General features: G+C 35.3%; 74 non-coding genes and 8 pseudogenes across 74 annotated transcripts; all 82 read right to left on the bottom strand.

Moving 5' to 3' along the window:
* Position 1: 1 nt before the first annotated feature.
* Positions 2-120, bottom strand: LOC145299811 (5S ribosomal RNA). Its single transcript, XR_013872055.1, has one exon. It is a non-coding gene; the product is annotated as a 5S ribosomal RNA (ribosomal RNA).
* Positions 121-272: 152 nt separating this feature from the next.
* On the bottom strand, positions 273-391 carry LOC145301186 (5S ribosomal RNA). The gene has a single exon (XR_013873387.1). It is a non-coding gene; the product is annotated as a 5S ribosomal RNA (ribosomal RNA).
* A 149-nt stretch (positions 392-540) lies between these two features.
* LOC145298994 (5S ribosomal RNA) lies at positions 541-659 on the bottom strand. The gene has a single exon (XR_013871261.1). It is a non-coding gene; the product is annotated as a 5S ribosomal RNA (ribosomal RNA).
* A 151-nt stretch (positions 660-810) lies between these two features.
* Positions 811-929, bottom strand: LOC145298993 (5S ribosomal RNA). Its single transcript, XR_013871260.1, has one exon. It is a non-coding gene; the product is annotated as a 5S ribosomal RNA (ribosomal RNA).
* A 151-nt stretch (positions 930-1080) lies between these two features.
* On the bottom strand, positions 1081-1199 carry LOC145300803 (5S ribosomal RNA). Its single transcript, XR_013873014.1, has one exon. It is a non-coding gene; the product is annotated as a 5S ribosomal RNA (ribosomal RNA).
* Positions 1200-1351: 152 nt separating this feature from the next.
* Positions 1352-1470, bottom strand: LOC145301264 (5S ribosomal RNA). The gene has a single exon (XR_013873463.1). It is a non-coding gene; the product is annotated as a 5S ribosomal RNA (ribosomal RNA).
* A 150-nt stretch (positions 1471-1620) lies between these two features.
* Positions 1621-1739, bottom strand: LOC145298992 (5S ribosomal RNA). The gene has a single exon (XR_013871259.1). It is a non-coding gene; the product is annotated as a 5S ribosomal RNA (ribosomal RNA).
* A 151-nt stretch (positions 1740-1890) lies between these two features.
* On the bottom strand, positions 1891-2009 carry LOC145298991 (5S ribosomal RNA). Its single transcript, XR_013871258.1, has one exon. It is a non-coding gene; the product is annotated as a 5S ribosomal RNA (ribosomal RNA).
* A 151-nt stretch (positions 2010-2160) lies between these two features.
* LOC145298990 (5S ribosomal RNA) lies at positions 2161-2279 on the bottom strand. The gene has a single exon (XR_013871257.1). It is a non-coding gene; the product is annotated as a 5S ribosomal RNA (ribosomal RNA).
* A 151-nt stretch (positions 2280-2430) lies between these two features.
* LOC145298989 (5S ribosomal RNA) lies at positions 2431-2549 on the bottom strand. Its single transcript, XR_013871256.1, has one exon. It is a non-coding gene; the product is annotated as a 5S ribosomal RNA (ribosomal RNA).
* A 153-nt stretch (positions 2550-2702) lies between these two features.
* Positions 2703-2821, bottom strand: LOC145298988 (5S ribosomal RNA). The gene has a single exon (XR_013871255.1). It is a non-coding gene; the product is annotated as a 5S ribosomal RNA (ribosomal RNA).
* Positions 2822-2972: 151 nt separating this feature from the next.
* On the bottom strand, positions 2973-3091 carry LOC145298987 (5S ribosomal RNA). Its single transcript, XR_013871254.1, has one exon. It is a non-coding gene; the product is annotated as a 5S ribosomal RNA (ribosomal RNA).
* Positions 3092-3242: 151 nt separating this feature from the next.
* LOC145298985 (5S ribosomal RNA) lies at positions 3243-3361 on the bottom strand. The gene has a single exon (XR_013871252.1). It is a non-coding gene; the product is annotated as a 5S ribosomal RNA (ribosomal RNA).
* A 152-nt stretch (positions 3362-3513) lies between these two features.
* On the bottom strand, positions 3514-3632 carry LOC145298984 (5S ribosomal RNA). Its single transcript, XR_013871251.1, has one exon. It is a non-coding gene; the product is annotated as a 5S ribosomal RNA (ribosomal RNA).
* Positions 3633-3783: 151 nt separating this feature from the next.
* On the bottom strand, positions 3784-3902 carry LOC145298983 (5S ribosomal RNA). The gene has a single exon (XR_013871250.1). It is a non-coding gene; the product is annotated as a 5S ribosomal RNA (ribosomal RNA).
* A 152-nt stretch (positions 3903-4054) lies between these two features.
* LOC145299403 (5S ribosomal RNA) lies at positions 4055-4173 on the bottom strand. Its single transcript, XR_013871660.1, has one exon. It is a non-coding gene; the product is annotated as a 5S ribosomal RNA (ribosomal RNA).
* Positions 4174-4324: 151 nt separating this feature from the next.
* LOC145298982 (5S ribosomal RNA) lies at positions 4325-4443 on the bottom strand. The gene has a single exon (XR_013871249.1). It is a non-coding gene; the product is annotated as a 5S ribosomal RNA (ribosomal RNA).
* A 151-nt stretch (positions 4444-4594) lies between these two features.
* LOC145301220 (5S ribosomal RNA) lies at positions 4595-4713 on the bottom strand. The gene has a single exon (XR_013873421.1). It is a non-coding gene; the product is annotated as a 5S ribosomal RNA (ribosomal RNA).
* A 151-nt stretch (positions 4714-4864) lies between these two features.
* Positions 4865-4983, bottom strand: LOC145298981 (5S ribosomal RNA). Its single transcript, XR_013871248.1, has one exon. It is a non-coding gene; the product is annotated as a 5S ribosomal RNA (ribosomal RNA).
* A 152-nt stretch (positions 4984-5135) lies between these two features.
* Positions 5136-5254, bottom strand: LOC145299402 (5S ribosomal RNA). Its single transcript, XR_013871659.1, has one exon. It is a non-coding gene; the product is annotated as a 5S ribosomal RNA (ribosomal RNA).
* A 151-nt stretch (positions 5255-5405) lies between these two features.
* On the bottom strand, positions 5406-5524 carry LOC145298980 (5S ribosomal RNA). Its single transcript, XR_013871247.1, has one exon. It is a non-coding gene; the product is annotated as a 5S ribosomal RNA (ribosomal RNA).
* Positions 5525-5675: 151 nt separating this feature from the next.
* Positions 5676-5794, bottom strand: LOC145298979 (5S ribosomal RNA). The gene has a single exon (XR_013871246.1). It is a non-coding gene; the product is annotated as a 5S ribosomal RNA (ribosomal RNA).
* Positions 5795-5947: 153 nt separating this feature from the next.
* On the bottom strand, positions 5948-6066 carry LOC145299401 (5S ribosomal RNA). The gene has a single exon (XR_013871658.1). It is a non-coding gene; the product is annotated as a 5S ribosomal RNA (ribosomal RNA).
* A 152-nt stretch (positions 6067-6218) lies between these two features.
* LOC145301448 (5S ribosomal RNA) lies at positions 6219-6337 on the bottom strand (annotated as a pseudogene).
* A 151-nt stretch (positions 6338-6488) lies between these two features.
* LOC145300219 (5S ribosomal RNA) lies at positions 6489-6607 on the bottom strand. Its single transcript, XR_013872452.1, has one exon. It is a non-coding gene; the product is annotated as a 5S ribosomal RNA (ribosomal RNA).
* A 151-nt stretch (positions 6608-6758) lies between these two features.
* LOC145300217 (5S ribosomal RNA) lies at positions 6759-6877 on the bottom strand. Its single transcript, XR_013872450.1, has one exon. It is a non-coding gene; the product is annotated as a 5S ribosomal RNA (ribosomal RNA).
* A 151-nt stretch (positions 6878-7028) lies between these two features.
* LOC145300713 (5S ribosomal RNA) lies at positions 7029-7147 on the bottom strand. Its single transcript, XR_013872925.1, has one exon. It is a non-coding gene; the product is annotated as a 5S ribosomal RNA (ribosomal RNA).
* A 152-nt stretch (positions 7148-7299) lies between these two features.
* LOC145301464 (5S ribosomal RNA) lies at positions 7300-7418 on the bottom strand (annotated as a pseudogene).
* Positions 7419-7569: 151 nt separating this feature from the next.
* On the bottom strand, positions 7570-7688 carry LOC145300216 (5S ribosomal RNA). Its single transcript, XR_013872449.1, has one exon. It is a non-coding gene; the product is annotated as a 5S ribosomal RNA (ribosomal RNA).
* Positions 7689-7839: 151 nt separating this feature from the next.
* LOC145298978 (5S ribosomal RNA) lies at positions 7840-7958 on the bottom strand. Its single transcript, XR_013871245.1, has one exon. It is a non-coding gene; the product is annotated as a 5S ribosomal RNA (ribosomal RNA).
* Positions 7959-8109: 151 nt separating this feature from the next.
* Positions 8110-8228, bottom strand: LOC145298977 (5S ribosomal RNA). Its single transcript, XR_013871244.1, has one exon. It is a non-coding gene; the product is annotated as a 5S ribosomal RNA (ribosomal RNA).
* Positions 8229-8378: 150 nt separating this feature from the next.
* On the bottom strand, positions 8379-8497 carry LOC145300232 (5S ribosomal RNA). Its single transcript, XR_013872464.1, has one exon. It is a non-coding gene; the product is annotated as a 5S ribosomal RNA (ribosomal RNA).
* Positions 8498-8648: 151 nt separating this feature from the next.
* LOC145298976 (5S ribosomal RNA) lies at positions 8649-8767 on the bottom strand. Its single transcript, XR_013871243.1, has one exon. It is a non-coding gene; the product is annotated as a 5S ribosomal RNA (ribosomal RNA).
* Positions 8768-8918: 151 nt separating this feature from the next.
* Positions 8919-9037, bottom strand: LOC145298974 (5S ribosomal RNA). Its single transcript, XR_013871241.1, has one exon. It is a non-coding gene; the product is annotated as a 5S ribosomal RNA (ribosomal RNA).
* A 151-nt stretch (positions 9038-9188) lies between these two features.
* LOC145300533 (5S ribosomal RNA) lies at positions 9189-9307 on the bottom strand. Its single transcript, XR_013872750.1, has one exon. It is a non-coding gene; the product is annotated as a 5S ribosomal RNA (ribosomal RNA).
* A 151-nt stretch (positions 9308-9458) lies between these two features.
* Positions 9459-9577, bottom strand: LOC145298906 (5S ribosomal RNA). Its single transcript, XR_013871174.1, has one exon. It is a non-coding gene; the product is annotated as a 5S ribosomal RNA (ribosomal RNA).
* Positions 9578-9728: 151 nt separating this feature from the next.
* On the bottom strand, positions 9729-9847 carry LOC145299908 (5S ribosomal RNA). The gene has a single exon (XR_013872149.1). It is a non-coding gene; the product is annotated as a 5S ribosomal RNA (ribosomal RNA).
* A 151-nt stretch (positions 9848-9998) lies between these two features.
* LOC145298973 (5S ribosomal RNA) lies at positions 9999-10117 on the bottom strand. The gene has a single exon (XR_013871240.1). It is a non-coding gene; the product is annotated as a 5S ribosomal RNA (ribosomal RNA).
* Positions 10118-10268: 151 nt separating this feature from the next.
* LOC145298972 (5S ribosomal RNA) lies at positions 10269-10387 on the bottom strand. The gene has a single exon (XR_013871239.1). It is a non-coding gene; the product is annotated as a 5S ribosomal RNA (ribosomal RNA).
* Positions 10388-10537: 150 nt separating this feature from the next.
* LOC145300941 (5S ribosomal RNA) lies at positions 10538-10657 on the bottom strand. The gene has a single exon (XR_013873148.1). It is a non-coding gene; the product is annotated as a 5S ribosomal RNA (ribosomal RNA).
* Positions 10658-10808: 151 nt separating this feature from the next.
* Positions 10809-10927, bottom strand: LOC145298971 (5S ribosomal RNA). The gene has a single exon (XR_013871238.1). It is a non-coding gene; the product is annotated as a 5S ribosomal RNA (ribosomal RNA).
* A 151-nt stretch (positions 10928-11078) lies between these two features.
* LOC145298970 (5S ribosomal RNA) lies at positions 11079-11197 on the bottom strand. The gene has a single exon (XR_013871237.1). It is a non-coding gene; the product is annotated as a 5S ribosomal RNA (ribosomal RNA).
* Positions 11198-11348: 151 nt separating this feature from the next.
* LOC145300532 (5S ribosomal RNA) lies at positions 11349-11467 on the bottom strand. Its single transcript, XR_013872749.1, has one exon. It is a non-coding gene; the product is annotated as a 5S ribosomal RNA (ribosomal RNA).
* Positions 11468-11618: 151 nt separating this feature from the next.
* Positions 11619-11737, bottom strand: LOC145298969 (5S ribosomal RNA). Its single transcript, XR_013871235.1, has one exon. It is a non-coding gene; the product is annotated as a 5S ribosomal RNA (ribosomal RNA).
* Positions 11738-11888: 151 nt separating this feature from the next.
* On the bottom strand, positions 11889-12007 carry LOC145299907 (5S ribosomal RNA). Its single transcript, XR_013872148.1, has one exon. It is a non-coding gene; the product is annotated as a 5S ribosomal RNA (ribosomal RNA).
* Positions 12008-12158: 151 nt separating this feature from the next.
* Positions 12159-12277, bottom strand: LOC145298968 (5S ribosomal RNA). Its single transcript, XR_013871234.1, has one exon. It is a non-coding gene; the product is annotated as a 5S ribosomal RNA (ribosomal RNA).
* A 151-nt stretch (positions 12278-12428) lies between these two features.
* Positions 12429-12547, bottom strand: LOC145300306 (5S ribosomal RNA). The gene has a single exon (XR_013872535.1). It is a non-coding gene; the product is annotated as a 5S ribosomal RNA (ribosomal RNA).
* A 151-nt stretch (positions 12548-12698) lies between these two features.
* LOC145298967 (5S ribosomal RNA) lies at positions 12699-12817 on the bottom strand. Its single transcript, XR_013871233.1, has one exon. It is a non-coding gene; the product is annotated as a 5S ribosomal RNA (ribosomal RNA).
* Positions 12818-12968: 151 nt separating this feature from the next.
* On the bottom strand, positions 12969-13087 carry LOC145298966 (5S ribosomal RNA). The gene has a single exon (XR_013871232.1). It is a non-coding gene; the product is annotated as a 5S ribosomal RNA (ribosomal RNA).
* Positions 13088-13238: 151 nt separating this feature from the next.
* On the bottom strand, positions 13239-13357 carry LOC145298965 (5S ribosomal RNA). Its single transcript, XR_013871231.1, has one exon. It is a non-coding gene; the product is annotated as a 5S ribosomal RNA (ribosomal RNA).
* A 151-nt stretch (positions 13358-13508) lies between these two features.
* On the bottom strand, positions 13509-13627 carry LOC145299523 (5S ribosomal RNA). Its single transcript, XR_013871777.1, has one exon. It is a non-coding gene; the product is annotated as a 5S ribosomal RNA (ribosomal RNA).
* Positions 13628-13778: 151 nt separating this feature from the next.
* Positions 13779-13897, bottom strand: LOC145298963 (5S ribosomal RNA). The gene has a single exon (XR_013871229.1). It is a non-coding gene; the product is annotated as a 5S ribosomal RNA (ribosomal RNA).
* A 151-nt stretch (positions 13898-14048) lies between these two features.
* On the bottom strand, positions 14049-14167 carry LOC145298962 (5S ribosomal RNA). Its single transcript, XR_013871228.1, has one exon. It is a non-coding gene; the product is annotated as a 5S ribosomal RNA (ribosomal RNA).
* Positions 14168-14315: 148 nt separating this feature from the next.
* On the bottom strand, positions 14316-14434 carry LOC145298961 (5S ribosomal RNA). The gene has a single exon (XR_013871227.1). It is a non-coding gene; the product is annotated as a 5S ribosomal RNA (ribosomal RNA).
* Positions 14435-14585: 151 nt separating this feature from the next.
* LOC145298960 (5S ribosomal RNA) lies at positions 14586-14704 on the bottom strand. Its single transcript, XR_013871226.1, has one exon. It is a non-coding gene; the product is annotated as a 5S ribosomal RNA (ribosomal RNA).
* A 150-nt stretch (positions 14705-14854) lies between these two features.
* Positions 14855-14973, bottom strand: LOC145299799 (5S ribosomal RNA). Its single transcript, XR_013872044.1, has one exon. It is a non-coding gene; the product is annotated as a 5S ribosomal RNA (ribosomal RNA).
* Positions 14974-15123: 150 nt separating this feature from the next.
* Positions 15124-15242, bottom strand: LOC145298959 (5S ribosomal RNA). The gene has a single exon (XR_013871225.1). It is a non-coding gene; the product is annotated as a 5S ribosomal RNA (ribosomal RNA).
* Positions 15243-15393: 151 nt separating this feature from the next.
* Positions 15394-15512, bottom strand: LOC145301469 (5S ribosomal RNA; annotated as a pseudogene).
* Positions 15513-15662: 150 nt separating this feature from the next.
* Positions 15663-15781, bottom strand: LOC145301467 (5S ribosomal RNA; annotated as a pseudogene).
* Positions 15782-15931: 150 nt separating this feature from the next.
* On the bottom strand, positions 15932-16050 carry LOC145301399 (5S ribosomal RNA; annotated as a pseudogene).
* Positions 16051-16201: 151 nt separating this feature from the next.
* On the bottom strand, positions 16202-16320 carry LOC145300606 (5S ribosomal RNA). The gene has a single exon (XR_013872820.1). It is a non-coding gene; the product is annotated as a 5S ribosomal RNA (ribosomal RNA).
* A 151-nt stretch (positions 16321-16471) lies between these two features.
* LOC145298958 (5S ribosomal RNA) lies at positions 16472-16590 on the bottom strand. Its single transcript, XR_013871224.1, has one exon. It is a non-coding gene; the product is annotated as a 5S ribosomal RNA (ribosomal RNA).
* A 151-nt stretch (positions 16591-16741) lies between these two features.
* On the bottom strand, positions 16742-16860 carry LOC145300368 (5S ribosomal RNA). Its single transcript, XR_013872594.1, has one exon. It is a non-coding gene; the product is annotated as a 5S ribosomal RNA (ribosomal RNA).
* Positions 16861-17011: 151 nt separating this feature from the next.
* On the bottom strand, positions 17012-17130 carry LOC145301395 (5S ribosomal RNA; annotated as a pseudogene).
* A 142-nt stretch (positions 17131-17272) lies between these two features.
* On the bottom strand, positions 17273-17391 carry LOC145300916 (5S ribosomal RNA). The gene has a single exon (XR_013873123.1). It is a non-coding gene; the product is annotated as a 5S ribosomal RNA (ribosomal RNA).
* A 150-nt stretch (positions 17392-17541) lies between these two features.
* LOC145299798 (5S ribosomal RNA) lies at positions 17542-17660 on the bottom strand. The gene has a single exon (XR_013872043.1). It is a non-coding gene; the product is annotated as a 5S ribosomal RNA (ribosomal RNA).
* Positions 17661-17811: 151 nt separating this feature from the next.
* On the bottom strand, positions 17812-17930 carry LOC145301398 (5S ribosomal RNA; annotated as a pseudogene).
* A 150-nt stretch (positions 17931-18080) lies between these two features.
* Positions 18081-18199, bottom strand: LOC145300953 (5S ribosomal RNA). Its single transcript, XR_013873159.1, has one exon. It is a non-coding gene; the product is annotated as a 5S ribosomal RNA (ribosomal RNA).
* Positions 18200-18350: 151 nt separating this feature from the next.
* On the bottom strand, positions 18351-18469 carry LOC145300729 (5S ribosomal RNA). The gene has a single exon (XR_013872941.1). It is a non-coding gene; the product is annotated as a 5S ribosomal RNA (ribosomal RNA).
* A 149-nt stretch (positions 18470-18618) lies between these two features.
* On the bottom strand, positions 18619-18737 carry LOC145300605 (5S ribosomal RNA). Its single transcript, XR_013872819.1, has one exon. It is a non-coding gene; the product is annotated as a 5S ribosomal RNA (ribosomal RNA).
* Positions 18738-18888: 151 nt separating this feature from the next.
* On the bottom strand, positions 18889-19007 carry LOC145301397 (5S ribosomal RNA; annotated as a pseudogene).
* Positions 19008-19158: 151 nt separating this feature from the next.
* Positions 19159-19277, bottom strand: LOC145299774 (5S ribosomal RNA). The gene has a single exon (XR_013872020.1). It is a non-coding gene; the product is annotated as a 5S ribosomal RNA (ribosomal RNA).
* Positions 19278-19428: 151 nt separating this feature from the next.
* Positions 19429-19547, bottom strand: LOC145299378 (5S ribosomal RNA). Its single transcript, XR_013871636.1, has one exon. It is a non-coding gene; the product is annotated as a 5S ribosomal RNA (ribosomal RNA).
* Positions 19548-19697: 150 nt separating this feature from the next.
* On the bottom strand, positions 19698-19816 carry LOC145300632 (5S ribosomal RNA). Its single transcript, XR_013872846.1, has one exon. It is a non-coding gene; the product is annotated as a 5S ribosomal RNA (ribosomal RNA).
* Positions 19817-19967: 151 nt separating this feature from the next.
* On the bottom strand, positions 19968-20086 carry LOC145298957 (5S ribosomal RNA). Its single transcript, XR_013871223.1, has one exon. It is a non-coding gene; the product is annotated as a 5S ribosomal RNA (ribosomal RNA).
* A 151-nt stretch (positions 20087-20237) lies between these two features.
* On the bottom strand, positions 20238-20356 carry LOC145301021 (5S ribosomal RNA). The gene has a single exon (XR_013873224.1). It is a non-coding gene; the product is annotated as a 5S ribosomal RNA (ribosomal RNA).
* A 151-nt stretch (positions 20357-20507) lies between these two features.
* On the bottom strand, positions 20508-20626 carry LOC145299904 (5S ribosomal RNA). Its single transcript, XR_013872146.1, has one exon. It is a non-coding gene; the product is annotated as a 5S ribosomal RNA (ribosomal RNA).
* Positions 20627-20777: 151 nt separating this feature from the next.
* LOC145301103 (5S ribosomal RNA) lies at positions 20778-20896 on the bottom strand. Its single transcript, XR_013873304.1, has one exon. It is a non-coding gene; the product is annotated as a 5S ribosomal RNA (ribosomal RNA).
* A 151-nt stretch (positions 20897-21047) lies between these two features.
* On the bottom strand, positions 21048-21165 carry LOC145301247 (5S ribosomal RNA). The gene has a single exon (XR_013873447.1). It is a non-coding gene; the product is annotated as a 5S ribosomal RNA (ribosomal RNA).
* Positions 21166-21316: 151 nt separating this feature from the next.
* Positions 21317-21435, bottom strand: LOC145301102 (5S ribosomal RNA). The gene has a single exon (XR_013873303.1). It is a non-coding gene; the product is annotated as a 5S ribosomal RNA (ribosomal RNA).
* A 150-nt stretch (positions 21436-21585) lies between these two features.
* On the bottom strand, positions 21586-21704 carry LOC145299714 (5S ribosomal RNA). Its single transcript, XR_013871962.1, has one exon. It is a non-coding gene; the product is annotated as a 5S ribosomal RNA (ribosomal RNA).
* Positions 21705-21854: 150 nt separating this feature from the next.
* On the bottom strand, positions 21855-21973 carry LOC145299935 (5S ribosomal RNA). Its single transcript, XR_013872177.1, has one exon. It is a non-coding gene; the product is annotated as a 5S ribosomal RNA (ribosomal RNA).
* Positions 21974-22114: the final 141 nt, after the last annotated feature.

Genomic DNA, 22114 nt, shown 5'->3' with positions numbered 1-22114 from the left:
ATGCTTACAGCACCTGGTATTCCCAAGCGGTTACCCATCTAAGTACTGACCAGGCTCTACGTTGCTTAACTTCGGGGATCAGACGAGAACCGGTGTTTTCAACGTGATATGGCCGTAAGCGAAGACGTGCCATAATTTTAACTATTACAATTTTAATATTTATTTACCAAATCTGATAATGTAATGATATTTTGTTTTTTGTTTTTTTTATCTAATATTTTACATTAAAATCGAACGCATTTTTATGAGTTTTTCCAAAAATTCAGGGGAAATGCTTACAGCACCTGGTATTCCCAAGCAGTCACCCATCTAAGTACTGACCAGGCTCTACGTTGCTTAATATCGGGGATCGGACGAGAACCGGTGTTTTCAACGTGATATGGCCGTAAGCGAAGAAGTGCCATAATTTTAACTATTACAATTTCAATATTTATTTACCAAATCTGATAATTTAATGATACTTTATTTGTTTTTTTTTACCTAATATTTTACATTAAAATCGAACGCATTTTTATGAGTTTTTCAAAAATTCAGGGGAAATGCTTACAGCACCTGGTATTCCCAAGCGGTCACCCATCTAAGTACTGACCAGGCTCTACGTTGCTTAACTTCGGGGATCGGACGAGAACCGGTGTTTTCAACGTGATATGGCCGTAAGCGAAGACGTGCCATAATTTTAACTATTACAATTTCAATATTTATTTACCAAATCTGATAATGTAATGATATTTTGTTTTTTGTTTTTTTATCTAATATTTTACATTAAAATCGAACGCATTTTTATGAGTTTTTCCAAAAATTCAGGGGAAATGCTTACAGCACCTGGTATTCCCAAGCGGTCACCCATCTAAGTACTGACCAGGCTCTACGTTGCTTAACTTCGGGGATCGGACGAGAACCGGTGTTTTCAACGTGATATGGCCGTAAGCGAAGACGTGCCATAATTTTAACTATTACAATTTCAATATTTATTTACCAAATCTGATAATGTAATGATATTTTGTTTTTTGTTTTTTTATCTAATATTTTACATTAAAATCGAACGCATTTTTATGAGTTTTTCCAAAAATTCAGGGGAAATGCTTACAGCACCTGGTATTCCCAAGCGGTCACCCATCTAAGTACTGACCAGGCTCTACGTTGCTTAACTTCGGGGATCAGACGATAACCGGTGTTTTCAACGTGATATGGCCGTAAGCGAAGACGGGCCATAATTTTAACTATTACAATTTTAATATTTATTTACCAAATCTGATAATGTAATGATATTTTGTTTTTTGTTTTTTTTATCTAATATTTTACATTAAAATCGAACGCATTTTTATGAGTTTTTCCAAAAATTCAGGGGAAATGCTTACAGCACCTGGTATTCCCAAGCAGTAACCCATCTAAGTACTGACCAGGCTCTACGTTGCTTAATATCGGGGATCGGACGAGAACCGGTGTTTTCAACGTGATATGGCCGTAAGCGAAGAAGTGCGATAATTTTAACTATTACAATTTCAATATTTATTTACCAAATCTGATAATTTAATGATACTTTATTTGTTTTTTTTTATCTAATATTTTACATTAAAATCGAACGCATTTTTATGAGTTTTTCCAAAAATTCAGGGGAAATGCTTACAGCACCTGGTATTCCCAAGCGGTCACCCATCTAAGTACTGACCAGGCTCTACGTTGCTTAACTTCGGGGATCGGACGAGAACCGGTGTTTTCAACGTGATATGGCCGTAAGCGAAGACGTGCCATAATTTTAACTATTACAATTTCAATATTTATTTACCAAATCTGATAATGTAATGATATTTTGTTTTTTGTTTTTTTATCTAATATTTTACATTAAAATCGAACGCATTTTTATGAGTTTTTCCAAAAATTCAGGGGAAATGCTTACAGCACCTGGTATTCCCAAGCGGTCACCCATCTAAGTACTGACCAGGCTCTACGTTGCTTAACTTCGGGGATCGGACGAGAACCGGTGTTTTCAACGTGATATGGCCGTAAGCGAAGACGTGCCATAATTTTAACTATTACAATTTTAATATTTATTTACCAAATCTGATAATGTAATGATATTTTGTTTTTTGTTTTTTTATCTAATATTTTACATTAAAATCGAACGCATTTTTATGAGTTTTTCCAAAAATTCAGGGGAAATGCTTACAGCACCTGGTATTCCCAAGCGGTCACCCATCTAAGTACTGACCAGGCTCTACGTTGCTTAACTTCGGGGATCGGACGAGAACCGGTGTTTTCAACGTGATATGGCCGTAAGCGAAGACGTGCCATAATTTTAACTATTACAATTTCAATATTTATTTACCAAATCTGATAATGTAATGATATTTTGTTTTTTGTTTTTTTATCTAATATTTTACATTAAAATCGAACGCATTTTTATGAGTTTTTCCAAAAATTCAGGGGAAATGCTTACAGCACCTGGTATTCCCAAGCGGTCACCCATCTAAGTACTGACCAGGCTCTACGTTGCTTAACTTCGGGGATCGGACGAGAACCGGTGTTTTCAACGTGATATGGCCGTAAGCGAAGACGTGCCATAATTTTAACTATTACAATTTCAATATTTATTTACCAAATCTGATAATGTAATGATATTTTGTTTTTTGTTTTTTTTTACCTTATATTTTACATTAAAATCGAACGCATTTTTATGAGTTTTTCCAAAAATTCAGGGGAAATGCTTACAGCACCTGGTATTCCCAAGCGGTCACCCATCTAAGTACTGACCAGGCTCTACGTTGCTTAACTTCGGGGATCGGACGAGAACCGGTGTTTTCAACGTGATATGGCCGTAAGCGAAGACGTGCCATAATTTTAACTATTACAATTTCAATATTTATTTACCAAATCTGATAATGTAATGATATTTTGTTTTTTGATTTTTTATCTAATATTTTACATTAAAATCGAACGCATTTTTATGAGTTTTTCCAAAGATTCAGGGGAAATGCTTACAGCACCTGGTATTCCCAAGCGGTCACCCATCTAAGTACTGACCAGGCTCTACGTTGCTTAACTTCGGGGATCGGACGAGAACCGGTGTTTTCAACGTGATATGGCCGTAAGCGAAGACGTGCCATAATTTTAACTATTACAATTTCAATATTTATTTACCAAATCTGATAATGTAATGATATTTTGTTTTTTGTTTTTTTATCTAATATTTTACATTAAAATCGAACACATTTTTATGAGTTTTTCCAAAAATTCAGGGGAAATGCTTACAGCACCTGGTATTCCCAAGCGGTCACCCATCTAAGTACTGACCAGGCTCTACGTTGCTTAACTTCGGGGATCGGACGAGAACCGGTGTTTTCAACGTGATATGGCCGTAAGCGAAGACGTGCCATAATTTTAACTATTACAATTTCAATATTTATTTACCAAATCTGATAATGTAATGATATTTTGTTTTTTGTTTTTTTTATCTAATATTTTACATTAAAATCGAACGCATTTTTATGAGTTTTTCCAAAAATTCAGGGGAAATGCTTACAGCACCTGGTATTCCCAAGCGGTCACCCATCTAAGTACTGACCAGGCTCTACGTTGCTTAACTTCGGGGATCGGACGAGAACCGGTGTTTTCAACGTGATATGGCCGTAAGCGAAGACGTGCCATAATTTTAACTATTACAATTTCAATATTTATTTACCAAATCTGATAATGTAATAATATTTTGTTTTTTGTTTTTTTATCTAATATTTTACATTAAAATCGAACACATTTTTATGAGTTTTTCCAAAAATTCAGGGGAAATGCTTACAGCACCTGGTATTCCCAAGCGGTCACCCATCTAAGTACTGACCAGGCTCTACGTTGCTTAACTTCGGGGATCGGACGAGAACCGGTGTTTTCAACGTGATATGGCCGTAAGCGAAGACGTGCCATAATTTTAACTATTACAATTTCAATATTTATTTACCAAATCTGATAATGTAATGATATTTTGTTTTTTGTTTTTTTTATCTAATATTTTACATTAAAATCGAACGCATTTTTATGAGTTTTTCCAAAAATTCAGGGGAAATGCTTACAGCACCTGGTATTCCCAAGCGGTCACCCATCTAAGTACTGACCAGGCTCTACGTTGCTTAACTTCGGGGATCAGACGAGAACCGGTGTTTTCAACGTGATATGGCCGTAAGCGAAGACGTGCCATAATTTTAACTATTACAATTTCAATATTTATTTACCAAATCTGATAATGTAATGATATTTTGTTTTTTATTTTTTTATCTAATATTTTACATTAAAATCGAACGCATTTTTATGAGTTTTTCCAAAAATTCAGGGGAAATGCTTACAGCACCTGGTATTCCCAAGCGGTCACCCATCTAAGTACTGACCAGGCTCTACGTTGCTTAACTTCGGGGATCGGACGAGAACCGGTGTTTTCAACGTGATATGGCCGTAAGCGAAGACGTGCCATAATTTTAACTATTACAATTTCAATATTTATTTACCAAATCTGATAATGTAATGATATTTTGTTTTTTGTTTTTTTATCTAATATTTTACATTAAAATCGAACGCATTTTTATGAGTTTTTCCAAAAATTCAGGGGAAATGCTTACAGCACCTGGTATTCCCAAGCGGTCACCCATCTAAGTACTGACAAGCCTCTACGTTGCTTAACTTCGGGGATCGGACGAGAACCGGTGTTTTCAACGTGATATGGCCGTAAGCGAAGACGTGCCATAATTTTAACTATTACAATTTCAATATTTATTTACCAAATCTGATAATGTAATGATATTTTGTTTTTTGTTTTTTTATCTAATATTTTACATTAAAATCGAACACATTTTTATGAGTTTTTCCAAAAATTCAGGGGAAATGCTTACAGCACCTGGTATTCCCAAGCGGTCACCCATCTAAGTACTGACCAGGCTCTACGTTGCTTAACTTCGGGGATCGGACGAGAACCGGTGTTTTCAACGTGATATGGCCGTAAGCGAAGACGTGCCATAATTTTAACTATTACAATTTCAATATTTATTTACCAAATCTGATAATGTAATGATATTTTGTTTTTTGTTTTTTTTATCTAATATTTTACATTAAAATCGAACGCATTTTTATGAGTTTTTCCAAAAATTCAGGGGAAATGCTTACAGCACCTGGTATTCCCAAGCGGTCACCCATCTAAGTACTGACCAGGCTCTACGTTGCTTAACTTCGGGGATCAGACGAGAACCGGTGTTTTCAACGTGATATGGCCGTAAGCGAAGACGTGCCATAATTTTAACTATTACAATTTCAATATTTATTTACCAAATCTGATAATGTAATGATATTTTGTTTTTTATTTTTTTATCTAATATTTTACATTAAAATCGAACGCATTTTTATGAGTTTTTCCAAAAATTCAGGGGAAATGCTTACAGCACCTGGTATTCCCAAGCGGTCACCCATCTAAGTACTGACCAGGCTCTACGTTGCTTAACTTCGGGGATCGGACGAGAACCGGTGTTTTCAACGTGATATGGCCGTAAGCGAAGACGTGCCATAATTTTAACTATTACAATTTCAATATTTATTTACCAAATCTGATAATGTAATGATATTTTGTTTTTTGTTTTTTTATCTAATATTTTACATTAAAATCGAACGCATTTTTATGAGTTTTTCCAAAAATTCAGGGGAAATGCTTACAGCACCTGGTATTCCCAAGCGGTCACCCATCTAAGTACTGACCAGGCTCTACGTTGCTTAACTTCGGGGATCGGACGAGAACCGGTGTTTTCAACGTGATATGGCCGTAAGCGAAGACGTGCCATAATTTTAACTATTACAATTTCAATATTTATTTACCAAATCTGATAATGTAATGATATTTTGTTTTTTGTTTTTTTTTATCTAATATTTTACATTAAAATCGAACGCATTTTTATGAGTTTTTCCAAAAATTCAGGGGAAATGCTTACAGCACCTGGTATTCCCAAGCGGTCACCCATCTAAGTACTGACCAGGCTCTACGTTGCTTAACTTCGGGGATCAGACGAGAACCGGTGTTTTCAACGTGATATGGCCGTAAGCGAAGACGTGCCATAATTTTAACTATTACAATTTTAATATTTATTTACCAAATCTGATAATGTAATGATATTTTGTTTTTTGTTTTTTTTATCTAATATTTTACATTAAAATCGAACGCATTTTTATGAGTTTTTCCAAAAATTCAGGGGAAATGCTTACAGCACCTGGTATTCCCAAGCAGTCACCCATCTAAGTACTGACCAGGCTCTACGTTGCTTAATATACGGGATCGGACGAGAACCGGTGTTTTCAACGTGATATGGCCGTAAGCGAAGAAGTGCGATAATTTTAACTATTACAATTTCAATATTTATTTACCAAATCTGATAATGTAATGATATTTTGTTTTTTGTTTTTTTATCTAATATTTTACATTAAAATCGAACACATTTTTATGAGTTTTTCCAAAAATTCAGGGGAAATGCTTACAGCACCTGGTATTCCCAAGCGGTCACCCATCTAAGTACTGACCAGGCTCTATGTTGCTTAACTTCGGGGATCGGACGAGAACCGGTGTTTTCAACGTGATATGGCCGTAAGCGAAGACGTGCCATAATTTTAACTATTACAATTTCAATATTTATTTACCAAATCTGATAATGTAATGATATTTTGTTTTTTGTTTTTTTATCTAATATTTTACATTAAAATCGAACACATTTTTATGAGTTTTTCCAAAAATTCAGGGGAAATGCTTACAGCACCTGGTATTCCCAAGCGGTCACCCATCTAAGTACTGACCAGGCTCTATGTTGCTTAACTTCGGGGATCGGACGAGAACCGGTGTTTTCAACGTGATATGGCCGTAAGCGAAGACGTGCCATAATTTTAACTATTACAATTTCAATATTTATTTACCAAATCTGATAATGTAATGATATTTTGTTTTTTGTTTTTTTATCTAATATTTTACATTAAAATCGAACGCATTTTTATGAGTTTTTCCAAAAATTCAGGGGAAATGCTTACAGCACCTGGTATTCCCAAGCGGTCACCCATCTAAGTACTGACCAGGCTCTACGTTGCTTAACTTCGGGGATCGGACGAGGACCGGTGTTTTCAACGTAATATGGCCGTAAGCGAAGACGTGCCATAATTTTAACTATTACAATTTCAATATTTATTTACCAAATCTGATAATGTAATGATATTTTGTTTTTTGTTTTTTTTATCTAATATTTTACATTAAAATCGAACGCATTTTTATGAGTTTTTCCAAAAATTCAGGGGAAATGCTTACAGCACCTGGTATTCCCAAGCAGTCACCCATCTAAGTACTGACCAGGCTCTACGTTGCTTAATATACGGGATCGGACGAGAACCGGTGTTTTCAACGTGATATGGCCCTAAGCGAAGAAGTGCGATAATTTTAACTATTACAATTTCAATATTTATTTACCAAATCTGATAATGTAATGATATTTTGTTTTTTGTTTTTTTATCTAATATTTTACATTAAAATCGAACGCATTTTTATGAGTTTTTCCAAAAATTCAGGGGAAATGCTTACAGCACCTGGTATTCCCAAGCGGTCACCCATCTAAGTACTGACCAGGCTCTATGTTGCTTAACTTCGGGGATCGGACGAGAACCGGTGTTTTCAACGTGATATGGCCGTAAGCGAAGACGTGCCATAATTTTAACTATTACAATTTCAATATTTATTTACCAAATCTGATAATGTAATGATATTTTGTTTTTTGTTTTTTTACCTAATATTTTACATTAAAATCGAACGCATTTTTATGAGTTTTTCCAAAAATTCAGGGGAAATGCTTACAGCACCTGGTATTCCCAAGCGGTCACCCATCTAAGTACTGACCAGGCTCTACGTTGCTTAACTTCGGGGATCGGACGAGAACCGGTGTTTTCAACGTGATATGGCCGTAAGCGAAGACGTGCCATAATTTTAACTATTACAATTTCAATATTTATTTACCAAATCTGATAATGTAATGATATTTTGTTTTTTGTTTTTTTATCTAATATTTTACATTAAAATCGAACGCATTTTTATGAGTTTTTCCAAAAATTCAGGGGAAATGCTTACAGCACCTGGTATTCCCAAGCGGTCACCCATCTAAGTACTGACCAGGCTCTACGTTGCTTAACTTCGGGGATCGGACGAGAACCGGTGTTTTCAACGTGATATGGCCGTAAGCGAAGACGTGCCATAATTTTAACTATTACAATGTCAATATTTATTTACCAAATCTGATAAGGTAATGATATTTTTTTTTTGTTTTTTTATCTAATATTTTACATTAAAATCGAACGCATTTTTATGAGTTTTTCCAAAAATTCAGGGGAAATGCTTACAGCACCTGGTATTCCCAAGCGGTCACCCATCTAAGTACTGACCAGGCTCTACGTTGTTTAACTTCGGGGATCGGACGAGAACCGGTGTGATCAACGTGATATGGCCGTAAGCGAAGACGTGCCATAATTTTAACTATTACAATGTCAATATTTATTTACCAAATCTGATAATGTAATGATATTTTGTTTTTTGTTTTTTTATCTAATATTTTACATTAAAATCGAACGCATTTTTATGAGTTTTTCCAAAAATTCAGGGGAAATGCTTACAGCACCTGGTATTCCCAAGCGGTCACCCATCTAAGTACTGACCAGGCTCTACGTTGCTTAACTTCGGGGATCGGACGAGAACCGGTGTTTTCAACGTGATATGGCCGTAAGCGAAGACGTGCCATAATTTTAACTATTACAATTTCAATATTTATTTACCAAATCTGATAATGTAATGATATTTTGTTTTTTGTTTTTTTATCTAATATTTTACATTAAAATCGAACGCATTTTTATGAGTTTTTCCAAAAATTCAGGGGAAATGCTTACAGCACCTGGTATTCCCAAGCGGTCACCCATCTAAGTACTGACCAGGCTCTACGTTGCTTAACTTCGGGGATCGGACGAGAACCGGTGTTTTCAACGTGATATGGCCGTAAGCGAAGACGTGCCATAATTTTAACTATTACAATTTCAATATTTATTTACCAAATCTGATAATATAATGATATTTTGTTTTTTGTTTTTTTATCTAATATTTTACATTAAAATCGAACGCATTTTTATGAGTTTTTCCAAAAATTCAGGGGAAATGCTTACAGCACCTGATATTCCCAAGCGGTCACCCATCTAAGTACTGACCAGGCTCTACGTTGCTTAACTTCGGGGATCGGGCGAGAACCGGTGTTTTCAACGTGATATGGCCGTAAGCGAAGACGTTCCATAATTTTAACTATTACAATTTCAATATTTATTTACCAAATCTGATAATGTAATGATATTTTGTTTTTTGTTTTTTTATCTAAGATTTTACATTAAAATCGAACGCATTTTTATGAGTTTTTCCAAAAATTCAGGGGAAATGCTTACAGCACCTGGTATTCCCAAGCGGTCACCCATCTAAGTACTGACCAGGCTCAACGTTGCTTAACTTCGGGGATCGGACGAGAACCGGTGTTTTCAACGTGATATGGCCGTAAGCGAAGACGTTCCATAATTTTAACTATTACAATTTCAATATTTATTTACCAAATCTGATAATGTAATGATATTTTGTTTTTTGTTTTTTTATCTAAGATTTTACATTAAAATCGAACGCATTTTTATGAGTTTTTCCAAAAATTCAGGGGAAATGCTTACAGCACCTGGTATTCCCAAGCGGTCACCCATCTAAGTACTGACCAGGCTCTACGTTGCTTAACTTCGGGGATCGGACGAGAACCGGTGTTTTCAACGTGATATGGCCGAAAGCGAAGACGTGCCACAATTTTAACTATTACAATGTCAATATTTATTTACCAAATCTGATAATGTAATGATATTTTGTTTTTTGTTTTTTTATCTAATATTTTACATTAAAATCGAACGCATTTTTATGAGTTTTTCCAAAAATTCAGGGGAAATGCTTACAGCACCTGGTATTCCCAAGCGGTCACCCATCTAAGTACTGACCAGGCTCTACGTTGCTTAACTTCGGGGATCGGACGAGAACCGGTGTTTTCAACGTGATATGGCCGTAAGCGAAGACGTGCCATAATTTTAACTATTACAATTTCAATATTTATTTACCAAATCTGATAATGTAATGATATTTTGTTTTTTGTTTTTTTATCTAATATTTTACATTAAAATCGAACGCATTTTTATGAGTTTTTCCAAAAATTCAGGGGAAATGCTTACAGCACCTGGTATTCCCAAGCGGTCACCCATCTAAGTACTGACCAGGCTCTACGTTGCTTAACTTCGGGGATCGGACGAGAACCGGTGTTTTCAACGTGATATGGCCGTAAGCGAAGACGTGCCATAATTTTAACTATTACAATGTCAATATTTATTTACCAAATCTGATAAGGTAATGATATTTTTTTTTTGTTTTTTTATCTAATATTTTACATTAAAATCGAACGCATTTTTATGAGTTTTTCCAAAAATTCAGGGGAAATGCTTACAGCACCTGGTATTCCCAAGCGGTCACCCATCTAAGTACTGACCAGGCTCTACGTTGCTTAACTTCGGGGGATCGGACGAGAACCGGTGTGATCAACGTGATATGGCCGTAAGCGAAGACGTGCCATAATTTTAACTATTACAATGTCAATATTTATTTACCAAATCTGATAATGTAATGATATTTTGTTTTTTGTTTTTTTATCTAATATTTTACATTAAAATCGAACGCATTTTTATGAGTTTTTCCAAAAATTCAGGGGAAATGCTTACAGCACCTGGTATTCCCAAGCGGTCACCCATCTAAGTACTGACCAGGCTCTACGTTGCTTAACTTCGGGGATCGGACGAGAACCGGTGTTTTCAACGTGATATGGCCGTAAGCGAAGACGTGCCATAATTTTAACTATTACAATTTCAATATTTATTTACCAAATCTGATAATGTAATGATATTTTGTTTTTTGTTTTTTTATCTAATATTTTACATTAAAATCGAACGCATTTTTATGAGTTTTTCCAAAAATTCAGGGGAAATGCTTACAGCACCTGGTATTCCCAAGCGGTCACCCATCTAAGTACTGACCAGGCTCTACGTTGCTTAACTTCGGGGATCGGACGAGAACCGGTGTTTTCAACGTGATATGGCCGTAAGCGAAGACGTGCCATAATTTTAACTATTACAATTTCAATATTTATTTACCAAATCTGATAATATAATGATATTTTGTTTTTTGTTTTTTTATCTAATATTTTACATTAAAATCGAACGCATTTTTATGAGTTTTTCCAAAAATTCAGGGGAAATGCTTACAGCACCTGATATTCCCAAGCGGTCACCCATCTAAGTACTGACCAGGCTCTACGTTGCTTAACTTCGGGGATCGGGCGAGAACCGGTGTTTTCAACGTGATATGGCCGTAAGCGAAGACGTTCCATAATTTTAACTATTACAATTTCAATATTTATTTACCAAATCTGATAATGTAATGATATTTTGTTTTTTGTTTTTTTATCTAAGATTTTACATTAAAATCGAACGCATTTTTATGAGTTTTTCCAAAAATTCAGGGGAAATGCTTACAGCACCTGGTATTCCCAAGCGGTCACCCATCTAAGTACTGACCAGGCTCTACGTTGCTTAACTTCGGGGATCGGACGAGAACCGGTGTTTTCAACGTGATATGGCCGTAAGCGAAGACGTTCCATAATTTTTACTATTACAATTTCAATATTTATTTACCAAATCCGATAATGTAATGATATTTTGTTTTTTGTTTTTTTATCTAAGATTTTACATTAAAATCGAACGCATTTTTATGAGTTTTTCCAAAAATTCAGGGGAAATGCTTACAGCACCTGGTATTCCCAAGCGGTCACCCATCTAAGTACTGACCAGGCTCTACGTTGCTTAACTTCGGGGATCGGACGAGAACCGGTGTTTTCAACGTGATATGGCCGAAAGCGAAGACGTGCCACAATTTTAACTATTACAATGTCAATATTTATTTACCAAATCTGATAATGTAATGATATTTTGTTTTTTGTTTTTTTATCTAATATTTTACATTAAAATCGAACGCATTTTTATGAGTTTTTCCAAAAATTCAGGGGAAATGCTTACAGCACCTGGTATTCCCAAGCGGTCACCCATCTAAGTACTGACCAGGCTCTACGTTGCTTAACTTCGGGGATCGGACGAGAACCGGTGTTTTCAACGTGATATGGCCGTAAGCGAAGACGTGCCATAATTTTAACTATTACAATTTCAATATTTATTTACCAAATCTGATAATGTAATGATATTTTGTTTTTTGTTTTTTTATCTAATATTTTACATTAAAATCGAACGCATTTTTATGAGTTTTTCCAAAAATTCAGGGGAAATGCTTACAGCACCTGGTATTCCCAAGCGGTCACCCATCTAAGCACTGACCAGGCTCTACGTTGCTTAACTTCGGGGATCGGACGAGAACCGGTGTTTTCAACGTGATATGGCCGTAAGCGAAGACGTGCCATAATTTTAACTATTACAATTTCAATATTTATTTACCAAATCTGATAATGTAATGATATTTTGTTTTTTGTTTTTTTATCTAATATTTTACATTAAAATCGAACGCATTTTTATGAGTTTTTCCAAAAATTCAGGGGAAATGCTTACAGCACCTGGTATTCCCAAGCGGTCACCCATCTAAGTACTGACCAGGCTCTACGTTGCTTAACTTCGGGGATCGGACGAGAACCGGTGTTTTCAACGTGATATGGCCGTAAGCGAAGACGTGCCATAATTTTAACTATTACAATGTCAATATTTATTTACCAAATCTGATAATGTAATGATATTTTGTTTTTTGTTTTTTTATCTAATATTTTACATTAAAATCGAACGCATTTTTATGAGTTTTTCCAAAAATTCAGGGGAAATGCTTACAGCACCTGGTATTCCCAAGCGGTCACCCATCTAAGTACTGACCAGGCTCTACGTTGCTTAACTTCGGGGATCGGACGAGAACCGGTGTTTTCAACGTGATATGGCCGTAAGCGAAGACGTGCCATAATTTTAACTATTACAATTTCAATATTTATTTACCAAATCTGATAATGTAATGATATTTTGTTTTTTGTTTTTTTATCTAATATTTTACATTAAAATCGAACGCATTTGTATGAGTTTTTCCAAAAATTCAGGGGAAATGCTTACAGCACCTGGTATTCCCAAGCGGTCACCCATCTAAGTACTGACCAGGCTCTACGTTGCTTAACTTCGGGGATCGGACGAGAACCGGTGTTTTCAACGTGATATGGCCGTAAGCGAAGACGTGCCATAATTTTAACTATTACAATTTCAATATTTATTTACCAAATCTGATAATGTAATGATATTTTGTTTTTTGTTTTTTTATCTAATATTTTACATTAAAATCGAACGCATTTTTATGAGTTTTTCCAAAAATTCAGGGGAAATGCTTACAGCACCTGATATTCCCAAGCGGTCACCCATCTAAGTACTGACCAGGCTCTACGTTGCTTAACTTCGGGGATCGGACGAGAACCGGTGTTTTCAACGTGATATGGCCGTAAGCGAAGACGTGCCATAATTTTAACTATTACAATTTCAATATTTATTTACCAAATCTGATAATGTAATGATATTTTGTTTTTTGTTTTTTTATCTAATATTTTACATTAAAATCGAACGCATTTTTATGAGTTTTTCCAAAAATTCAGGGGAAATGCTTACAGCACCTGGTATTCCCAAGCGGTCACCCATCTAAGTACTGACCAGGCTCTACGTTGCTTAACTTCGGGGATCGGACGAGAACCGGTGTTTTCAACGTGATATGGCCGTAAGCGAAGACGTGCCATAATTTTAACTATTACAATTTCAATATTTATTTACCAAATCTGATAATGTAATGATATTTTGTTTTTTGTTTTTTTATCTAATATTTTACATTAAAATCGAACGCATTTTTATGAGTTTTTCCAAAAATTCAGGGGAAATGCTTACAGCACCTGGTATTCCCAAGCGGTCACCCATCTAAGTACTGACCAGGCTCTACGTTGCTTAACTTCGGGGATCGGACGAGAACCGGTGTTTTCAACGTGATATGGCCGTAAGCGAAGAAGTGCCATAATTTTAACTATTACAATTTCAATATTTATTTGCAAATCTGATAATTTTATGATACTTTATTTGTTTTTTTTACCTAATATTTTATATTAAAATCGAACGCATTTTTATGAGTTTTTCCAAAAATTCAGGGGAAATGCTTACAGCACCTGGTATTCCCAAGCGGTCACCCATCTAAGTACTGACCAGGCTCTACGTTGCTTAACTTCGGGGATCGGACGAGAACCGGTGTTTTCAACGTGATATGGCCGTAAGCGAAGACGTGCCATAATTTTAACTATTACAATGTCAATATTTATTTACCAAATCTGATAATGTAATGATATTTTGTTTTTTGTTTTTTTATCTAATATTTTACATTAAAATCGAACGCATTTTTATGAGTTTTTCCAAAAATTCAGGGGAAATGCTTACAGCACCTGGTATTCCCAAGCGGTCACCCATCTAAGTACTGACCAGGCTCTACGTTGCTTAACTTCGGGGATCGGACGAGAACCGGTGTTTTCAACGTGATATGGCCGTAAGCGAAGACGTGCCATAATTTTAACTATTACAATTTCAATATTTATTTACCAAATCTTATAATTTAATGAACATTTATTTGTTTTTTTTTATCTAATATTTTACATTAAAATCAAACGCATTTTTATGAGTTTTTCCAAAAATTCAGGTGAAATGCTTACAGCACCTGGTATTCCCAAGCGGCCACCCATCTAAGTACTGACCAGGCTCTACGTTGCTTAACTTCGGGGATCGGACGAGAACCGGTGTTTTCAACGTGATATGGCCGTAAGCGAAGACGTGCCATAATTTTAACTATTACAATTTCAATATTTATTTACCAAATCTTATAATTTAATGAACATTTATTTGTTTTTTTTTATCTAATATTTTACATTAAAATCAAACGCATTTTTATGAGTTTTTCCAAAAATTCAGGTGAAATGCTTACAGCACCTGGTATTCCCAAGCGGTCACCCATCTAAGTACTGACCAGGCTCTACGTTGCTTAACTTCGGGGATCGGACGAGAACCGGTGTTTTCAACGTGATATGGCCGTAAGCGAAGACGTGCCATAATTTTAACTATTACAATTTCAATATTTATTTACCAAATCTGATAATGTAATGATATTTTGTTTTTTGTTTTTTTATCTAATATTTTACATTAAAATCGAACGCATTTTTATGAGTTTTTCCAAAAATTCAGGGGAAATGCTTACAACACCTGGTATTCCCAAGCGTTCACCCATCTAAGTACTGACAAGGCTCTACGTTGTTTCATTTTGGGGATCGGACGAGAACCGGTGTTTTCAACGTGATATGGCCGTAAGCGAAGACGTGCCATAATTTTAACTATTACAATTTCAATATTTATTTACCAAATCTGATAATTTAATGAACATTTATTTGTTTTTTTTTATCTAATATTTTACATTAAAATCGAACGCATTTTTATGAGTTTTTCCAAAAATTCAGGGGAAATGCTTACAACACCTGGTATTCCCAAGCGTTCACCCATCTAAGTACTGACAAGGCTCTACGTTGTTTCATTTTGGGGATCGGACGAGAACCGGTGTTTTCAACGTGATATGGCCGTAAGCGAAGACGTGCCATAATTTTAACTATTACAATTTCAATATTTATTTACCAAATCTGATAATTTAATGAACATTTATTTGTTTTTTTTTATCTAATATTTTACATTAAAATCGAACGCATTTTTATGAGTTTTTCCAAAAATTCAGGTGAAATGCTTACAGCACCTGGTATTTCCAAGCGGCCACCCATCTAAGTACTGACCAGGCTCTACGTGGCTTAACTTCGGGGATCGGACGAGAACCGGTGTTTTCAACGTTATATGGCCGTAAGCGAAGACGCGCCATAATTTTAACTATTACAATTTCAATATTTATTTACCAAATCTGATAATGTAATGATATTTTGTTTTTTGTTTTTTTATCTAATATTTTACATTAAAATCGAACGCATTTTTATGAGTTTTTCCAAAAATTCAGGGGAAATGCTTACAGCACCTGGTATTCCCAAGCGGTCACCCATCTAAGTACTGACCAGGCTCTACGTTGCTTAACTTCGGGGATCGGACGAGAACCGGTGTTTTATACGTGATATGGCCGTAAGCGAAGACGTGCCATAATTTTAACTATTACAATTTCAATATTTATTTACCAAATCTGATAATGTAATGATATTTTGTTTTTTGTTTTTTTATCTAATATTTTACATTAAAATCGAACGCATTTTTATGAGTTTTTCCAAAAATTCAGGGGAAATGCTTACAGCACCTGGTATTCCCAAGCGGTCACCCATCTAAGTACTGACCAGGCTCTACGTTGCTTAACTTCGGGGATCGGACGAGAACCGGTGTTTTCAACGTGATATGGCCGTAAGCGAAGACGTGCCATAATTTTAACTATTACAATTTCAATATTTATTTACCAAATCTGATAATGTAATGATATTTTGTTTTTTGTTTTTTTATCTAATATTTTACATTAAAATCGAACGCATTTTTATGAGTTTTTCCAAAAATTCAGGGGAAATGCTTACAGCACCTGGTATTCACAAGCGGCCACCCATCTAAGTACTGACCAGGCTCTACGTTGCTTAACTTCGGGGATCGGACGAGAACCGGTGTTTTCAACGTGATATGGCCGTAAGCGAAGACGCGCCATAATTTTAACTATTACAATTTCAATATTTATTTACCAAATCTGATAATGTAATGATATTTTGTTTTTTGTTTTTTTATCTAATATTTTACATTAAAATCGAACGCATTTTTATGAGTTTTTCCAAAAATTCAGGGGAAATGCTTACAACACCTGGTATTCCCATGCGTTCACCCATCTAAGTACTGACCAGGCTCTACGTTGTTTCATTTCGGGGATCGGACGAGAACCGGTGTTTTCAACGTGATATGGCCGTAAGCGAAGACGTGCCATAATTTTAACTATTACAATTTCAATATTTATTTACCAAATCTGATAATGTAATGATATTTTGTTTTTTGTGTTTTTATCTAATTAAAATCGAACGCATTTTTATGAGTTTTTCCAAAAATTCAGGGGAAATGCTTACAGCACCTGGTATTCCCAAGCGGTCACCCATCTAAGTACTGACAAGGCTCTACGTTGCTTAACTTCGGGGATCGGACGAGAACCGGTGTTTTCAACGTAATATGGCCGTAAGCGAAGACGTGCCATAATTTTAACTATTACAATTTCAATATTTATTTACCAAATCTGATAATGTAATGATATTTTGTTTTTGTTTTTTTATCTAATATTTTACATTAAAATCGAATTCATTTTTATGAGTTTTTCCAAAAATTCAGGGGAAATGCTTACAGCACCTGGTATTCCCAAGCGGCCACCCATCTAAGTACTGACCAGGCTCTACGTTGCTTAACTTCGGGGATCGGACGAGAACCGGTGTTTTCAACGTGATATGGCCGTAAGCGAAGACGCGCCATAATTTTAACTATTACAATTTCAATATTTATTTACCAAATCTGATAATGTAATGATATTTTGTTTTTTGTTTTTTTATCTAATATTTTACATTAAAATCGAACGCATTTTTATGAGTTTTTCCAAAAATTCAGGGGAAATGCTTACAACACCTGGTATTCCCAAGCGTTCACCCATCTAAGTACTGACCAGGCTCTACGTTGTTTCATTTCGGGGATCGGACGAGAACCGGTGTTTTCAACGTGATATGGCCGTAAGCGAAGACGTGCCATAATTTTAACTATTACAATTTCAATATTTATTTACCAAATCTGATAATTTAATGAACATTTATTTGTTTTTTTTTATCTAATATTTTACATTAAAATCGAACGCATTTTTATGAGTTTTTCCAAAAATTCAGGTGAAATGCTTACAGCACCTGGTATTCCCAAGCGGCCACCCATCTAAGTACTGACCAGGCTCTACGTTGCTTAACTTCGGGGATCGGACGAGAACCGGTGTTTTCAACGTTATATGGCCGTAAGCGAAGACGCGCCATAATTTTAACTATTACAATTTCAATATTTATTTACCAAATCTGATAATGTAATGATATTTTGTTTTTTGTTTTTTTATCTAATATTTTACATTAAAATCGAACGCATTTTTATGAGTTTTTCCAAAAATTCAGGGGAAATGCTTACAGCACCTGGTATTCCCAAGCGGTCACCCATCTAAGTACTGACTAGGCTCTACGTTGCTTAACTTCGGGGATCGGACGAGAACCGGTGTTTTCAACGTAATATGGCCGTAAGCGAAGAAGTGCCATAATTTTAACTATTACAATTTCAATATTTATTTACCAAATCTGATAATTGACTGATACTTTATTTGTTTTTTTTACCTAATATTTTACATTAAAATCGCACGCATTTTTATGAGTTTTTCCAAAAATTCAGGGGAAATGCTTACAGCACCTGGTATTCCCAAGCGGTCACCCATCTAAGTACTGACCAGGCTCTACGTTGCTTAACTTCGGGGATCGGACGAGAACCGGTGTTTTATACGTGATATGGCCGTAAGCGAAGACGTGCCATAATTTTAACTATTACAATTTCAATATTTATTTACCAAATCTGATAATGTAATGATATTTTGTTTTTTGTTTTTTTATCTAATATTTTACATTAAAATCGAACGCATTTTTATGAGTTTTTCCAAAAATTCAGGGGAAATGCTTACAACACCTGGTATTCCCAAGCGTTCACCCATCTAAGTACTGACCAGGCTCTACGTTGTTTCATTTCGGGGATCGGACGAGAACCGGTGTTTTCAACGTGATATGGCCGTAAGCGAAGACGTGCCATAATTTTAACTATTACAATTTCAATATTTATTTACCAAATCTGATAATGTAATGATATTTTGTTTTTTGTGTTTTTATCTAATATTTTACATTAAAATCGAACGCATTTTTATGAGTTTTTCCAAAAATTCAGTAGAAATGCTTACAGCACCTGGTATTCCCAAGCGGTCACCCATCTAAGTACTGACCAGGCTCTACGTTGCTTAACTTCGGGGATCGGACGAGAACCGGTGTTTTCAACGTAATATGGCCGTAAGCGAAGACGTGCCATAATTTTAACTATTACAATTTCAATATTTATTTACCAAATCTGATAATGTAATGATATTTTGTTTTTTGTTTTTTTATCTAATATTTTACATTAAAATCGAACGCATTTTTATGAGTTTTTCCAAAACTTCAGGGGAAATGCTTACAGCACCTGGTATTCCCAAGCGGTCACCCATCTAAGTACTGACCAGGCTCTACGTTGCTTAACTTCGGGGATCGGACGAGAACCGGTGTTTCCAACGTGATATGGCCGTAAGCGAAGAAGTGCGATAATTTTAACTATTACAATTTCAATATTTATTTACCAAATCTGATAATTTAATGATACTTTATTTGTTTTTGTTTATCTAATATTTTACATTAAAATCGAACGCATTTTTATGAGTTTTTCCAAAAATTCAGGGGAAATGCTTACAGCACCTGGTATTCCCAAGCGGCCACCCATCTAAGTACTGACCAGGCTCTACGTTGCTTAACTTCGGGGATCGGACGAGAACCGGTGTTTTCAATGTGATATGGCCGTAAGCGAAGACGCGCCATAATTTTAACTATTACAATTTCAATATTTATTTACCAAATCTGATAATGTAATGATAATTTGTTTTTTGTTTTTTTATCTAATATTTTACATTAAAATCGAACGCATTTGTATGAGTTTTTCCAAAAATTCAGGGGAAATGCTTACAGCACCTGGTATTCCCAAGCGGTCACCCATCTAAGTACTGACCAGGCTCTACGTTGCTTAACTTCGGGGATCGGACGAGAACCGGTGTTTTCAACGTGATATGGCCGTAAGCGAAGACGTGCCATAATTTTAACTATTACAATTTCAATATTTATTTACCAAATCTGATAATGTAATGATATTTTGTTTTTTGTTTTTTTATCTAATATTTTACATTAAAATCGAACGCATTTTTATGAGTTTTTCCAAAAATTCAGGGGAAATGCTTACAGCACCTGGTATTCCCAAGCAGTCACCCATCTAAGTACTGACCAGGCTCTACGTTGCTTAACTTCGGGGATCGGACGAGAACCGGTGTTTTATACGTGATATGGCCGTAAGCGAAGACGTGCCATAATTTTAACTATTACAATTTCAATATTTATTTACCAAATCTGATAATGTAATGATATTTTGTTTTTTGTTTTTTTATCTAATATTTTACATTAAAATCGAACGCATTTTTATGAGTTTTTCCAAAAATTCAGGGGAAATGCTTACAGCACCTGGTATTCCCAAGCGGTCACCCATCTAAGTACTGACCAGGCTCTACGTTGCTTAACTTCGGGGATCGGACGAGAACCGGTGTTTTCAACGTGATATGGCCGAAAGCGAAGACGTGCCACAATTGTAACTATTACAATGTCAATATTTATTTACCAAATCTGATAATGTAATGATATTTTGTTTTTTGTTTTTTTATCTAATATTTTACATTAAAATCGAACGCATTTTTATGAGTTTTTCCAAAAATTCAGGGGAAATGCTTACAGCACCTGGTATTCCCAAGCGGTCACCCATCTAAGTACTGACCGGGCTCTACGTTGCTTAACTTCGGGGATCGGACGAGAACCGGTGTTTTATACGTGATATGGCAGTAAGCGAAGACGTGCCATAATTTTAACTATTACAATTTCAATATTTATTTACCAAATCTGATAATGTAATGATATTGTGTTTATTGTTTTTTTATCTAATATTTTACATTAAAATCGAACGAATTTTTATGAGTTTTTCCAAAAATTCAGGGGAAATGCTTACAGCACCTGGTATTCCCAAGCGGTCACCCATCTAAGTACTGACCAGGCTCTACGTTGCTTAACTTGGGGATCGGACGAGAACCGGTGTTTTCAACGTGATATGGCCGAAAGCGAAGACGTGCCACAATTGTAACTATTACAATGTCAATATTTATTTACCAAATCTGATAATGTAATGATATTTTGTTTTTTGTTTTTTTATCTAATATTTTACATTAAAATCGAACGCATTTTTATGAGTTTTTCCAAAAATTCAGGGGAAATGCTTACAGCACCTGGTATTCCCAAGCGGTCACCCATCTAAGTACTGACCGGGCTCTACGTTGCTTAACTTCGGGGATCGGACGAGAACCGGTGTTTTATACGTGATATGGCAGTAAGCGAAGACGTGCCATAATTTTAACTATTACAATTTCAATATTTATTTACCAAATCTGATAATTTAATGATATTTTTTATTTGTTTTTTTATCTAATATTTTACATTAAAATCGAACGCATTTTTATGAGTTTTTCCAAAAATTCAGGGGAAATGCTTACAGCACCTGGTATTCCCAAGCGGTCACCCATCTAAGTACTGACCAGGCTCTACGTTGCTTAACTTCGGGGATCGGACGAGAACCGGTGTTTTCAACGTGACATGGCCGTAAGCGACGACGTGCCATAATTTTAACTATTACAATTTCAATATTTATTTACCAAATCTGATAATGTAATGATATTTTTTTTTTTGTTTTTTTATCTAATATTTTACATTAAAATCGAACGCATTTTTATGAGTTTTTCCAAAAATTCAGGGAAATGCTTACAGCACCTGGTATTCCCAAGCGGTCACCCATCTAAATACTGACCAGGCTCTACGTTGCTTAACTTCGGGGATCGGACGAGAACCGGTGTTTTCAACGTGATATGGCCGTAAGCGAAGACGTGCCATAATTTTAACTATTACAATTTCAATATTTATTTACCAAATCTGATAATTTAATGATACTTTATTTGTTGTTTTTACCTAATATTTTACATTAAAATCGGACGCATTTTTATGAGTTTTTCCAAAAATTC

This window comes from Euprymna scolopes, chromosome 18 (genome assembly GCF_053919585.1).
Source record: "Euprymna scolopes isolate OS-2025 chromosome 18, ASM5391958v1, whole genome shotgun sequence".
Taxonomy (NCBI): Eukaryota; Metazoa; Mollusca; class Cephalopoda; order Sepiida; family Sepiolidae; genus Euprymna; species Euprymna scolopes.
Note: the sequence above shows the minus strand (reverse complement) of the source record. Positions and strands in the feature narration are given on the sequence as shown.